This window comes from Myotis daubentonii, chromosome 2 (assembly GCF_963259705.1).
Source record: "Myotis daubentonii chromosome 2, mMyoDau2.1, whole genome shotgun sequence".
Lineage (NCBI taxonomy): Eukaryota > Metazoa > Chordata > Mammalia > Chiroptera > Vespertilionidae > Myotis > Myotis daubentonii.
This window is the reverse complement of record NC_081841.1, coordinates 193,591,582-193,605,935: the sequence shown is the minus strand read 5'-3', so window position 1 is coordinate 193,605,935 and position 14,354 is coordinate 193,591,582. Positions and strand designations below refer to the sequence as shown.

Here is a 14,354-nt window from a genome sequence, read left to right as displayed (position 1 = left end):
TGAGCCTCGCACTCCTCATCTGTATAATGTAACAAAGCAAAGTAATGTAATCAATGTGTTCAACAATGCAATAGACACTCAAGAGGTAGTTGTGTACCAGCTCCTCCCTCAGCCAACACCTCATGATTCTCAGATGCCCACAGATCTTGGGTTCCCAGCACCTAGCACAATGCTTGGCCCTTAGTAAGCCCTTAAAATTTTTCTTCTGTAAAGTAACTTCTTTTTCCCTGAACCTACACACACAGAAATGCATCAAGACTGGGATCTTACAAGTAAATGACAGTGATAGTCACAACTAGACAATGTCTTCAACCTGAGTTTCATAAAAATTAAAGCTATCCGCTCAACCGGGACTTCTATTTCACAAATACACACCAGGAGGGTAGTGCCACCGCTTTCCTTCTGCGTTCCAACATGATTCGGCTCACATGCAGAGTCCAGAAGCCTGAAATCAAGTCCAGGTGCATGAAATCAAGTCTAAATCCCTTCGCATTTCTATGGTCCTCAACAAGCACACCGTACATAGGGGTGTCAGCCCCTTGTAGTGAACCCTCTCAGGCTGTGGGAGGGGCGGCCGGACTCCACCGCAGCCTGGAGAGGAGCAGGCAGGCATTTCTGTCTCCTTGGCTCCAGCCTCTGCATCCTTCCTCCAAAATGTAGCAGTTTCCAGGGCTGCCTGCATCACACTTGGCAAACCACGACTTTAGCGGGTATAACTTCAACAAGTCATTTATTTTGTTAAATCCCTGGACATCATTAGCTCATTCTCGGCACCAGAATATACTAATCTCCTTGCCTTTGGGGCCAATGAAATGTGCTTTCCTAAGCCCTACTTAGCTCTCTCTCCTCTGTGATCATATAGGATTTGGCAACTCTGACCGACCATAACTAATTGGTTGTGTTCCCCTTGCCTCTTGCAATAAAAAGCCAGTAAAAGAAAATCCATTTTTGTGTGATGCATAAATCATGCCTGTTCCAAACCCTAAAAACCTGGAATGGAGGAAGGCTTCAGCATTCTGACGCAGGCCTTCTTGCGTGCACATCTTCAGTACACGCACACCATTTGCTTCACTGCGTACACACACAGATCATCGCAACGTTCCGACGGCTGCTTCTCGCTCCTCCTGTGACCGTTAACTGGATGCTGGTTGTTTAAAGGCCAGTAAACCAATACTGCTTGAAGCAATTTCAAGTACTGGCCAGGTTTGCTCTCTGCCCAATTCCTGGGAAATTTCCTATGTCATGCAGATAGGCAATTATAACCTTGGATTTCGTGAGTTGCAGGAGGATGAGGAGTGACTAAATACCAGAGGATCTTCAACAAGGAAAGTGCCAGGGATGAGAAGACAGACAGTCACATGAACTGCTATGAAGCCGGTTCCACTTCTGAGTCCCAAGACTCTAGTAACAGATTTCCAGCAGGGAAATAGATCCCGAGGGAGCTTGTGCTTTAGCTTCCGCCTTGAGACAGGTCACGTGGTGTGCTTTGTCGCAAGGGATTTGCCTGTAGGAGCCAGAAGGAAGGGGGCCCGCATTCACACCCCACCTCCATGACCTGCCTCTACTTGCCTGACTCAGGGAAGGCCCCACCCTGAGGTCTGGGGTGCCCTGTGTATGAAATATAAGCACATCCCATCAGCACATCCTAAATGACAGTGTAACAGAGGAGGGTTGGTTCTCACTATAAATTCTAAGAACTTGACCACATTTATTGGTTGTACCTGGAATTTGTTTCATAGATGCCGTAGTCCAAGTGCCTATTCTTGGCTCCCCGAAAGAAATTTCACTAAGAATTCCTTCTCCAATAAATACCAACATAAGAATTGCCCAACAAACCGACCTTTTGTGAAAATGAGTGGCCCTGAGGGAGGCATCTCCAGGCTCACATTGCCCAAATTCGCTCAGTGGTCTACCAACTGAGTGCTGGCATTTATCCACCTAGAATTTCTTTGTAAAGGAATTTGGCCCAAGTACACTCTTTCTTATTATCTAGAATCACTGCTTCAGCATGAGTACAGAACAGATGAAAGGCTGGTGGATAACTCCCTACACGGTGAAGAGTTCTCCAAGATACTTCCTGATACACAAGATGGCCTCCTCACAGTGGCCATACCATTATCTAGGGGAAGTGCTTATCTCCACACTTGGAAATAAGGTCAGAGAGCAGGTGGCGAGTCTCTCCACTGTCACACTGGGACGTTCCTTCCCGGGCCCCACCAGGCTATTTCATCATCGCCGCAAATGCCTGGTCTCACATGGCTATTTACTATGAATTACAGATTCAGACTCTGTAAGTTACATGAGAGCTCAGATCTTTTCTGATAAAGAGGCGAATAATTTCTGCCCACAGGAAAAGATACATTCAATATATATAAATGGCCTTGAAAGACATTCACCAGCTTTGTATCTGACCCAGCCTGCTTGCTCTCACATTCCTCCTTTAATGTCTGTGAGTACCCTGCTCCTTAAATACTCTTTGAACAAGCTTTATCAACTTCCTGGCTCCCTCGTTAATAAGTTAATAAATCTCTTTTTTTCTATTAACCCTCACCCACAGATATTTTTTTCCATTGATTTTTAGAGAGAGTGGAAGGGACAGAGGGAGAGAGAGAAACATCAATGTGAGAGAGGCACATTGACTGGTTGCCTCCCGCACAAGCCCTGACTGGGGCTAGAGATTGAACCTGCAATCCAGGTATGTACCCTTGACTGGGAATCGAACCCTTGACCCTTTGGGTGTGGGCCAACATTCTAACCACTAAGCCACACAGGCTAGGGCGAGTTAATAAATCTCTGACGCTTGTTCATTCTATATTTTAATGAGAGTCAGGCTTTGAAATTATGTCATATCCATAAGACAGAAGAACAAGCCATCGCCTGAAAGCAGCACAGGTGGGAGTACCCAGAAGATGGGTCCACTTGGCTCTGCTGTCCTGGGGAAATGGAGCACCACGATCTCCCCTTTGAAGCACGCAGGGGGCAGACAAGTCCCTGTGAAGCTCTGCCAGCATTGCCATCCATCACCCAATGTTATGGGTTAAAGGTGTCATCCCGAATTCATGTGCAAGAGTCCTAAGCCCACAGTATTTCAGGATGGGACCTTATTTGGAAATAGGGTCATTGCAGATGTAACTAGTTAAGATGAGGTCCTGATCCAATAGGACTGGTGTCTTTATAAGAAGAGAAGAGACACAGAGGGAAGATTGTGTAAGGACAGAGATTAACGTTACATGTCTACAAGCCAAGGTCTGCTGGCCAACTCCAGGAGCTGGACGAGGCAGAAAGAATCCTCCCCCAAGGCCTCCAGGGGCGTGGGGCCTCTAACACCCCGATCTTGGTCCTTGTTTGGTGGCCAGGAGACTGACACACCAATGTGCACAGCCTTCCTGGGGACTGAGTCTGGCTGGCTGCGCTGAGAGGGCGTGGCAGCTCCACCGTGGTGCCTTGAGCGTGACAACTGGCCGGTCCGTGGAGGTTAAAAACTGACTCTTCATGTGTTCAAATAGCTGAGTCAATCCTAAAGGCTCGGGAGGCTGCTATAAATATTTTGGATACTCTCCAAACATTTCTAGACCTCTTCAAGCTCCATGTGAAAACAGTTCTTCTTTTTTAATTAATTAAAGCAGAGCTCATCGTTTTATTTGAAACTTGCAGGGTTCAGCAAAACGTCAGCACTCGTGAGGAGATGTGTGCCACAGTTTATTCAATTTCCTTTTAATAACTTTGTTTACGTGTCACCAGCATTCATGTCCATGATTCCATTTCTGTCGGCACTGGTGGGTGTGTTCCCACTGAGCTCACAGCATGACTCCGTTCCTCCCAAGACTGCCTTCCATCACGTTTTCCTCGGCTTCCAGCCAGCCATGAACGCGGATCCGACCAAAATACTCTACTGCCATCCCCACTGCTGCCCGTACGGAGCTGCATTGAAATCCTTCCTCTCCTGGAGAAAGAGTCATCTGGGACACACCTATTAGAGAAAAAGTGGGGAGGTGCCATCCATGCTGAAGCCCAGTTCTGATTTGATCAGTTCATGTAACCACACTTCCTTCCTAGACTCAAGGGGAGAGGCGAGTACTAAACTCCCTTTCTACACATTTGCTTGGTTTCCCTAAAAACTCTTCCCCAGTCCCCATCAAAGAGAGGAGGCTTTTGAAACTCCTAGGGATTCTCTAAGTCTTGTTTTTAAGACTGTCCGTGACTCCTTTTAGGTAAACATTAAATGACAAAGCAGATCCAAGGCCTGTCTAGACATGCTAACTCTTCCACGCTTCTCCCCAGTTTCAACCCATCAAGTGCCCAGGGTGCAACATGGCCCCTCCAAGGCAGGGGGCAGAGCGGCTGCCTCACTTTCCCCCGAGAGACCCTAACCGTCACCTGCTCCTTTATGCTGCCAGGTTTGGCCTCAGCAGTACCATTCAGTGCCTTCTCCAGAACAATTGGAATCACTTCCTAATTCTTGTTGTGAAAACTAAGTGAGCCGCCTCTGTCTTCAGAGACCATTTGCTGGGGAAGATGGTTATCGGTATAATTTTCCAAATGAATAAACTAAGCTATATGGCTTTTCGAAGATCCTTGATGACTGTTACAGATAAGAGAAGGGAACAGTCAAATGAGTAATCAGATAATTCACCCCAACAAACCAAGCAATCCTAATGACCCTGTAATTAGGTTGCTTTAGCCTAAGCACCTAAGCACACCGCATGCACGCCATGCACACAGCTGGCCTCACAGCTGGCCTCGGAACGTCAGAGAGACCGCCCAGGGAAGACGCTTTCAGCTGAGCATGTGTAACGCTTGTCTGGGTGGAGAGTCCCCGGCCTCACACGCGGTTGTGCCTCTGTCATTTACTTAAACCCTCTCGGTTTCTATAAAAGTTCCTCTTTATGCAACAGTGAATGCTCACCCTCAGAGGTCTTCGTTGGTATTTGTAAATTCTACAGGTTATAGTAATACATGCTCATTGTGAAAAATTCAGTAAGTGCAGAAAGATACAAATAAAGCAAATAGGGAATTTCCCCTCCCTCCCACAGGTAGCTGCTGTCAGCAGCGTGTCCTCAGGCTGTCTACGACCCAAACAGTCATGGAGATGGTGTTTTCCACACACATCCCTGACTCGAGGCATACGGCAGTTCCTCCCTCCTTCTTACAGCTTCGACCCGGGACATTCGGAGGCCACCGTTCAGCCTGCCCGTCTCCCCCCGCCCCGCCCCCCCCCCCCCCGAAACACATGCTCACAGCTTATCATCAGAAAGGACCTTCCCTAGAATATGGCATCTCTCTCGCAGGTTCTGGGAAAGCTGCCGATTATCCTAGAAACCATGGTTCTTGGGCGGTTCCCTTAGAGCAGTGGTTTGCCACCTTTCTAATGCCACGACCCTTTAATACAGTTCCTCATGTTGTGGTGACCCCCCCAACCATAAAATTATTTTCATTGCTACTTCATAACTATAATTTTGCTACTGTTATGAATCATCATGGAAATATCTGATATGCAGGATGTATTTTCATTGTTACAAATTGTGATTAATCACAAAAACAATATGTAATTATATATGTGTTTTCCAATGGTCTTAGGCGACCCCTGTGAAAGGGTCATTTGACCCCCAAAGGGGTCGCGGCCCACAGGTTGAGAACCGCTGCCTTAGAGTCTAAGCATCTCCCTGTTTTGAGCTGCCATCTCGGTGAAACCTTTACACTGTCCATTGCCCTCATGGGCCTTCATTTCCAGAGCTTCCCATAGGCCAGGCCTCCCAGCAGGTGGTCTGCCTCCTCCCTTCAGGTACCTGAAAGAGACCTGAATCAGACATTTCTGGGGGGACCCGAGTGATGCAGGAGGCCCATCATCTAACACTTGTCTTCTGCATGTGGGCCATGAGGAAGAAACCAAAAGCCCTTTGTTGGGCTTGGGCATTCATTCACGGTCAAACTTGGGACTGAAAGGATGGTCCCATCCAGTTCAAAACAGTCACATGGCACTTCAGTTCCCCACAACTCTCAATGGCTTCCGTGTACCATCTAAAGAAGGTCCAAATGCCTTAGCTGAGAACACAAACCCCTCACTCTTCTCTGCTTCCCCCCCGCCCCGCCCGCCCATTCCAGAATTTATCAAGAGAGGCACACGTGTCGCTTCGTGTAGTAAATTTGTGGGTGAGATTGTCTGCACAAGGCAGGGCGTTCAGTACCCCCAGCTCTCTCCTCTAATTGCCAGTGATGCTCCCCAATCACCATGACAATGGAAATGACTTCCACACACTCTCCAGCCCCAAGGGTCACCACGGCTGTGAGCACCTCTACACATCAACATGAGGGGTGCCAGTCAGTATGGCCAACGCAGGACCTTGCACCACCCATTTCTTCAGCTCTTCTCCCCACTCTCACCAACCCCTCCAGCACCAGAAGGAAACCACAATGAAACACTAAAGCACTTCTGAGGAGGGAGAGACCAGATCCAGCCTGAGGGCGGGAGTTAGAAGAGCAATGGGAGGAGGAAGCATCGCAAGCTCCAAGCAGCGGGTCCAGCAAAACACCAGCTCACAGCAAACCCAGCTCTCCTGTGCTGAACGCACAACACGTTTCATGCCGTGTGTGTGTGTGTGTGTGTGTGTGTGTGTGTGTGTGTGTGTGTGTCCCTGCTTGGCCCAGTCTGGAGGGATCCTGGTCAGAGGCCATGAGTCATAACTTTGACAGTTGAGCCGTCTCAATGGGAGGATGTGAATCCAGACTTCCAGGGCATGAGCCTCGTCCCTTGGGGAGCGGGGACGCCGGCTGAGCACTGCCAACTGCTGCAGAGTGCTTTGACTTCCTTCTGGGACATCCCGAGGTCGCCTCTTCCAGGAGCAGGCCACCCGGCTGGAGTGTTCGGTCCTCAGAACATTATCAAGAAGCCCTCACGTGTTGTACCAGCTTGTGTCTCGCGGGGACACGTTCGGCCCTCACCCCTCATATCTCAAGTGAGAAGGATTTCAGCCAAGACATCCCTCGGGTGGAGGGGGAGGGTGCTCTCTGCCCATCTGCGAACACAGCCTAGAGGCCCAGTAAAAGGAAGTACCAGTGGTGCCGAGCATGGCGGGGGCAGTTTGGGGCTTCCTGTCCTTGAAAGCAGCACCTGATTTCCTGAGGCCACAAGACCCAAATGTCTGGGTGTTGCGGGCCAAGCTGCAGAGTATCCAGGTCAAGCTTCTGGAACATACCTGCTTTCTGTGTAGATCTGGCTGATTTCTCTCCCGAAAGAGAGAGTGCGGTGCAGGCAGCCCAGCTGCAGTCAGCAGCCCCAGGCTCTTGCTCTCAGCCAAAGGGCCTTTGCCAAGAGTTCCCCTCCCTCTAACGAAGCCTTGGCAGTGAAGGCAGGTACGCTGGCTATGCTGGCTCTCTCCCATCTCAGGGTCGGGGGAGAGGCCTCATCTGGCCACACAGCATCTTGTCGGCATCAAAGACCTTCCTGCTTTCAGCCAAGAAGTTCCATGTCCACCCCTCCTGGGCCTTCTTAGAGCCAGACTGACAAGGAACCCGTTGCAAAGGGGAGACTTCAATTCGAAAAGCACTTGAAGCGTGTTCAGAGTTACTTAGCTAACAAAATTTACTGGGGGTGCTAAATGGGTGCAAAAAGAACATTTTTCCTGTTGGCTTTGCAAAAATATAGCTCTTTGTCACAATTACAAAATTAAAGGCCACCTGTTATGTGGTGTAATGAGTGGGGGAATGTGACATTACCTCCTTCCATGGACACATCAGTCGGTGCCAGATGCCACAGTCCAGCACCCCATGAAGACGTTTTCTGGAAACTATGACTCCATTATATGGTCACGGCAGCAAAGAGTAGACAGATGAGGCCCTACAAAATAATGCCAAGTTTTCAGAATTTTACAATACATGTCTACTAGTAAGCTGACTCACAAGCTTTTCTAACAAATATTTTTATCAGCCAGAAGGGAAAAAATGTTCTGAAAAAAGTTACTGAAAGCTCTAAAAATGTAAACTTTTATATCACTGGACATTTATCTACACCTCCAATACAACAAGCTATTCTTCTAAATAAGGGGCATCTGTTGCATTTTGTCTGCCCAGCAACCTTTCCTTTTTGGAGCTCTGCCCTGCCGCTCAGGGCTGTTGATCACATGGCATATTTCCAGTGAGAGCCGTCCATGCACGTCCCACAGATCAGGAGTGGGAGCGCAGCCCATGCAAGGCCAGCCGACTCCTCCCTGGAATGCCAGTGGGAGTGCTGTGGAACCATGGAAGCTTCCTCCGGACCTGAGGACATTGCAAGCTGAGAGCGGTTGTGCCAACGGAGCCACTCCCAAAGGAAACAGAACTTCAGGAGAAATCCATCTGAAACCCTGAGGTCAGCGCAAGCCTGGACTTCTCAGTTACTCAAACCAATGCATTCCCATTTGCAGTGTAAGCACGTTTGCATTGAGTTTCTGCTCATGCAGTCAAACTGGCCCTAAGCAACACATTACTGAAATCTCCAAGTCTTGCTGCAGTTATCCCTGGGCAATGGCATCCCAGGACACAGGCTTTGTCCAAACACGGGTGCATGAGGATGACTCTGGCAAAATATTTATGCTACCTTGGTCATCCCTGCTTCTGGGGTCCCCGCAGACCAGCAAGCCATGGAGCTGGCTGGATGTCTCGGTGACCCGACCTGGCATCATCAACCATCCAGCCGCACCCTTCCCATGATTCTCAGCTCCCACAAGGTGTCTCGGGGTGGGGTGATCGGTTCTGGCAGCTCCTTGTGCTAGAGCTGAGCATGGGGATGTTTGGGACTGAACTACCACTTGGTCAGTAGTAGCCCCTCTACAGTAGACGTGTTCAATAATGAGACTGTCGCCCTCTTCTTCCCTTCTAAGACCAGCAGGGAGTCAGCAGTGGAAGCCGTGTGGCTGCAGCAGGGCTGGGGAGTCAGGCATGGCTTCCATTTGGACTACCCAAGCAGTTCCCATTCACTGTCTCATTGAACTGCCATATTACGCACCAACAGTTAGGACGTGTCATGCCATTTTGCAGATAAGGAAGTTTGGGGTGGAGAATAAAGGTGACTTGGGAAAGGTTACATTCCATGGAAGAGGTGAACTGTGTATTTCCAATTTAAAGGTCCTCCTTTTCCCACCATGCACCTCCTCCCTGCACCATCTTCTCCCCTCCCTTGTTTCATCCCTCCCCTTTCTCCCTTCCTCCTTGCACCTGCTCAGCAAACTCACCAGGACTAGAATCAGGACTCACAAAGGTGAGGTTCCACATTTCAGACTAAGGAGGGGTTAATCAGGCTATGGTAGGCAGCCTTGCCTGGAAATTGGTGTTGCTTCTATGGGAAGATCTCTACGGAATTCCATACAACCACTTATATTTAGTACTAAATACCACCATCAGTAACAGGAGACAAAGGGCACAGAGTAGGGAGAGCAAAAATCTTCTACAGCAAGATTTTTGATGTTAAAAACAAATCTTCCCTTGAAAACCAGAATAAGATGGTCACCCTCAGCAAAGGCCCCGAGGACTTTTCCACAAAGGGATTTTCACCTTAACGAGATCTGGCCACCTTCACTCCCTATGGTGAGCAGTGTTACAAACTTTTTACCACAACCCACAGTTATAATGACATTTTACATCATGACCCAGTGCACACTCAGAAAACAGATATAGTGGAAATGAAGAACTCACATCTGATAAACTCTGATATCCTCTATCTATTCTGTATCATTAAAAAACTGCTCATTAACAAAATACTAAATTGATTTCAAAACCTACCAGTGGGTTGCAAACCATGAAAGAAACATTTACCAACTAATTCTATGAGGCCAGCATTTCTTGGATACTAAGCCAGATAAAGATAATACAGGAAAAGGAAATACCATCATGAATAATACATCATGACGAATGGGGTTTATTCCAGGGATTCAAGGTTTGTTTATTTAACACTTGAAAATCAATCAAGGAAATTCACATATTAATAAATGAAAAAAAAAGAAAAACATAGGATTGTCTCAATAGATGCAGAAAAAGCATTTGACAAAATCTAATGCCCATTCCTAATTTTAAAAATCTCACATGATATTATTAATAGAAGAAACTTCCTCATATTGATGAAATGCATCTATGAAAATCCTACAGCTAACATTACACTTAATGGTGAATTATTTCTCTAAAATCAGAAATAAGACCAGGATACCCACTATCTACTATTTCTACTAGTAGAGAAGGTTGCTAGACAATCAATAAGGCAAGAAAAGAAGTAAAAAGCACCCAGATTGGAAAGGAGAAAGTAAAGTGTCTATATTTATAAACGACATGAACATCTATGTAAAATATGTTATTGAATCTACCAAAAAAGCAATGAAACAAAAAATTTAGTTATGCAAAGTTGTAGGATAGAAGGTAAATATACAATAATCAAGTGTTTTAATCAGAAGCTGAAATAAAAAACATTTACAATAGAAAGAAAAATACAAAATACTTAGAAACAAATTCAAAATGCATCATAATCCCAAATGAAAAACTTTTACCTATAAAACTTCTGGAAGAAAGTCTTTGTGGCCTTGGGTTAGGCAAATATGATTGCAAAAGTAGAATTCACTTAAAAATAATAAATTGTACTTCAAAATTTAGAACTCTGCCTTTTGATAAAGCAGAGTTTCCATTCCTTAATGGAATGAAAAGACTAGTCACAGATTGGAAGTAATTATTTGTAAATCACACATCTGATAAAGGACTTATATTCAGAATATTTAAAGAACTCTTAACAGTTAACAAATAACTCACTAATTGGAAAAGCAAACATCCCAAGAAAAAGGAAAAAAAGAGAAAATTTAAACAGAGACTTCATAAAAAATATATATTTGGATGGCAACAAGCACATTAAACAACATCATTAGTTATTAACAGCACCATTAGTTATTAGAAAAGTGCAAATTCAAGTCACCTACTCGAATGGCTAAAATTAAAATGACTAGCCATCTCAAGTGTTGGTGGGGATGTGGCACAACTGGAACTCATACACTGCTGGTGGGAATGTAAAATGGTAAATCACCTTCAGAGACAGTTTTTCACTTTCTTAAAAAGTTAAACAAATACCTATCATATGGTCCAATCATTTTGTTTTGAGATATATCCCCAAGAGAAATGAAAGTTTATGTGCATACAAAAACTTGTATGCAAATGTTCATAGCCACCTTATGGGTAATAACCAATAACTGGAAGCAAGCCAAATGTACAACAGGTGAATGATGAACAGATTTTAACACGTCCATACACGAGAATACTACTGAGTAATAAAAAGGAATAAACTATCGAAATATGCAACAATGTAAATGAACCTGAAAATAAATTTGCTAAGTGAAAGAATACAGACAAAAGAAGTCTACATACTGTACAACTCCTTTTATGTAAAACTCCAGAAAATGCAAACTATCCTATAGTGACAGAAAGCTGGCCAGTGGTTTTGCCTAGTGATGGGTATGAGGGTTTATGTTCAGGAGGGAGGATTTACTAAAGGGCCTGAGGAGATGTTTCTGAGTGATGGGCATGCTCCTAGCTTGACTGTGGTGGTGGTTTCACAGGTATATCCATACATCAGAGATCTATCAAAACTTATGCGAGCAGTATATTGTATTACCACTTTAGTGCAATAAAGCTGTTCAAAAAAATCAAATAAAAACCAATTGTGAATGGTCTGGTCAGCACCCCAGCACTATGTCTTCTTTTAAGACACTTGGCCCTTGAACAACATGGGTTTGAATTGTGCAGTTATAGACAGATTTGAATTGTCCACTTATAGACAGATTTTTTGAAATAAATACACAGTCAGCCTCCCATATCCCTGGGTTTCATGTCCATAGATTCCCAACCAACCATGGGTAGAAAACAGTATTTTAGATCCCTGGTTGGAAATGCATGGACATAGAGAGCTGACTCTATGCATTGTTCTATGATATCTTATATAAGGGACTTGAGCATCCACAGACTTTGGTATCTGAGTGGGGGCCATGGAACCAATCTCCCCTGAATACCTAGGGATGACTGTAGTTAAGTTTTGGGGGAGTCAAAATTTATACATGAATTTTTGACTATATGTGGGGAGGGTCAGCACTAAGTTGTCCAAGGGCCAGCTGTACTCAATTCACATTTATTGAGTGCACACCTAAATAAATGGTTTTATTGCCTTGAAATCATCACCCACAGATGTGGTGACAGGAGAATACAGAACTTTCATTTCCCTACAAACACCTCATTTCCTACCCACCTCCTACCCCACCTCTACACTTTCATCTCAGGTTTATTTTTTTAAATATATTTTTTATTGATTTTTTTACAGAGAGAAAGGGAGAGGGATAGAGAGTTAGAAACATTGATGAGAGAGAAACATCAATTTAGCTGCCTCCTGCACACTCCCTACTGGGGATGTGCCCGCAACCAAGGTATATGCCCTTGACTGGAATCAAACTTGGGACCCTTCAGTCTGCAGGCCAACGCTCTATCCACTTAGCCAAACCAGTTAGGGCTCATCTCAGTTTTTATCCTTAGAAAGACCCACTGGCTCTCCACCTCCTGACTACAGGCTGGTTGTCCACATAAAGCTTCCATAGCCCTGGATCTAACCTTCCCCTTGTGGAGGTGAGCTGTCTACTTCATCGTTGCTATTTCAGGGTATATAAAACAGTGCCCGACAACTCTTTCCAATTTCGGAACACATTATCCAGTTTATTTATCTATTTCCTTGCATTGGTAACTAGGTTGAAAATTGTGGGCTTTAGCATGGATCAGACCTCCTCCACTACTCCCCATATTTTCTTTCTGCGTTCCATAGTTATCAAAATCACAATGAGCAAGTATGAATGCATTTTATTAAATGAAGTTTCTGCATAATGGGAGGTATGATAATTATTGGGGTACCAACTCAGTAGAAGGGGTGAATGGGGAAAGGGAGTGAGGTCCATGCTAGCAGGTCAGGGGACCTGAAAAGCTCCATCCAGTGGGACCATACTGGTGCCTGGCCACCTGAAGCAGTGAGCCCACCCCGCACAGACCCTTCCAGAGGGACATCGCAGAGGCCAGGATGCTCACTCTTACTGGGATCAGCTTCTGGGAATTACATGCGCTCTAAAAATTCTCTTCTCCAAACACACACAAATGATGCAGAAACTAATTGCAAACAATTTCCAGTAGTTTGCACACTCCCTGAAATCTATCCATGGGCCACTGGTTTAGAACCCCCAAGAAATAATGAATAGAAGTGCCCGCGCACAGGTCTTTCCAAGCTCTGCGGTGTTGGCAGCACTCTCAGCCCTAGGCTGCATGCGAGTCGCCAGCTGACAAGGCAGTGCCTGGTGACGTTCAGACACAGATGCAGATGACTTATCTATTAAATCGTTAATTCTATTTGAAGATGGGCCTCATGAGCATTCACTTCCCCGAATTTAACGTATTAATGCTCATTAACCTGCCTTTAAACCCATGGCCTAAAAATAATTGTACCAGCAATGACATTTCATTCTCCTACTGTGAAAGGGGAGAAGAAACGGGTCTGGACCTCAAGTGTTGAACCCACAAGCAACATGACCAGCCATTTGGGGAGGAGGTGACATGCTGTCCCCTTTCTCATCACATTGGGGTTCAGGGGTATGGAACTAGGAGTCTCCAGAGGCCCTTCGGTTTCCAGGACCCCCTCCTCCTGCATGCTGGGCTCAGACTGCCTTGCTCCCCCCCCCCCCAACGCCCCTACCCCTACCCCCAGAGCCAGTGGTCTGCTGTGTTTTGTTTTTGTTTGTGTGTGTTTGCCTATACCTTTGCGAAATGTTCGGGAAGGAGAGACAGAAAGTCGTGGTCTCTGTGAACCAGCACAATGTTGCTTTCAGCTTAAATGTCCACTGGGAAACCTCAAGGTTTTCAATGTCATCATTATGGAAAACACAGATTACAGAAGGAAATAATCCAATGTCACTCCTGGCCCTCGTTGGGATTCAGTTTGGCCTCAGTTTGTCTTCTTTTTGGTGGGTTTTAAGTCTTGAGAAAATTTGCCTAAGAATGAAGAATCCAAAAGGAATATGGTAGATTTGAGTTGGGGGTGGTGGGGTGGGAAAGAGGTTTAATTGTAGTAAATGGTCATATTCTAGCACCTGCTCACGTTGTACCTGGGTGTTCTTTCTTCTTTCCTTTCACCCCATTCGGATTCATACGCTCGATCGCCGGTTTAGTAGAAACTCCCCCCAGCAGTCTAAGCAGCCGGCGTGAGAAGTAGCTGCGCCCGTGACCTGTTTCCCCTTCAATCTTTGATCTTCCCAGCTGAAACCAGCTCGGGCGCCAGGCTGCGGGTGGGAGCTACCGGCCCCGCCCGCCCGGCGCGGCCCCGAGGC

At 46.0% G+C, this 14,354-nt stretch overlaps 1 long non-coding RNA gene across 1 annotated transcript; it reads right to left on the bottom strand.

Moving 5' to 3' along the window:
• Positions 1–299: 299 nt before the first annotated feature.
• Positions 300–14,251, bottom strand: LOC132228575 (uncharacterized). Its single transcript, XR_009451376.1, has 3 exons — positions 14,118–14,251; positions 7,714–7,834; positions 300–3,970 (listed from the first exon to the last, which is right to left on the bottom strand). It is a non-coding gene; the product is annotated as an uncharacterized LOC132228575 (long non-coding RNA).
• Positions 14,252–14,354: the final 103 nt, after the last annotated feature.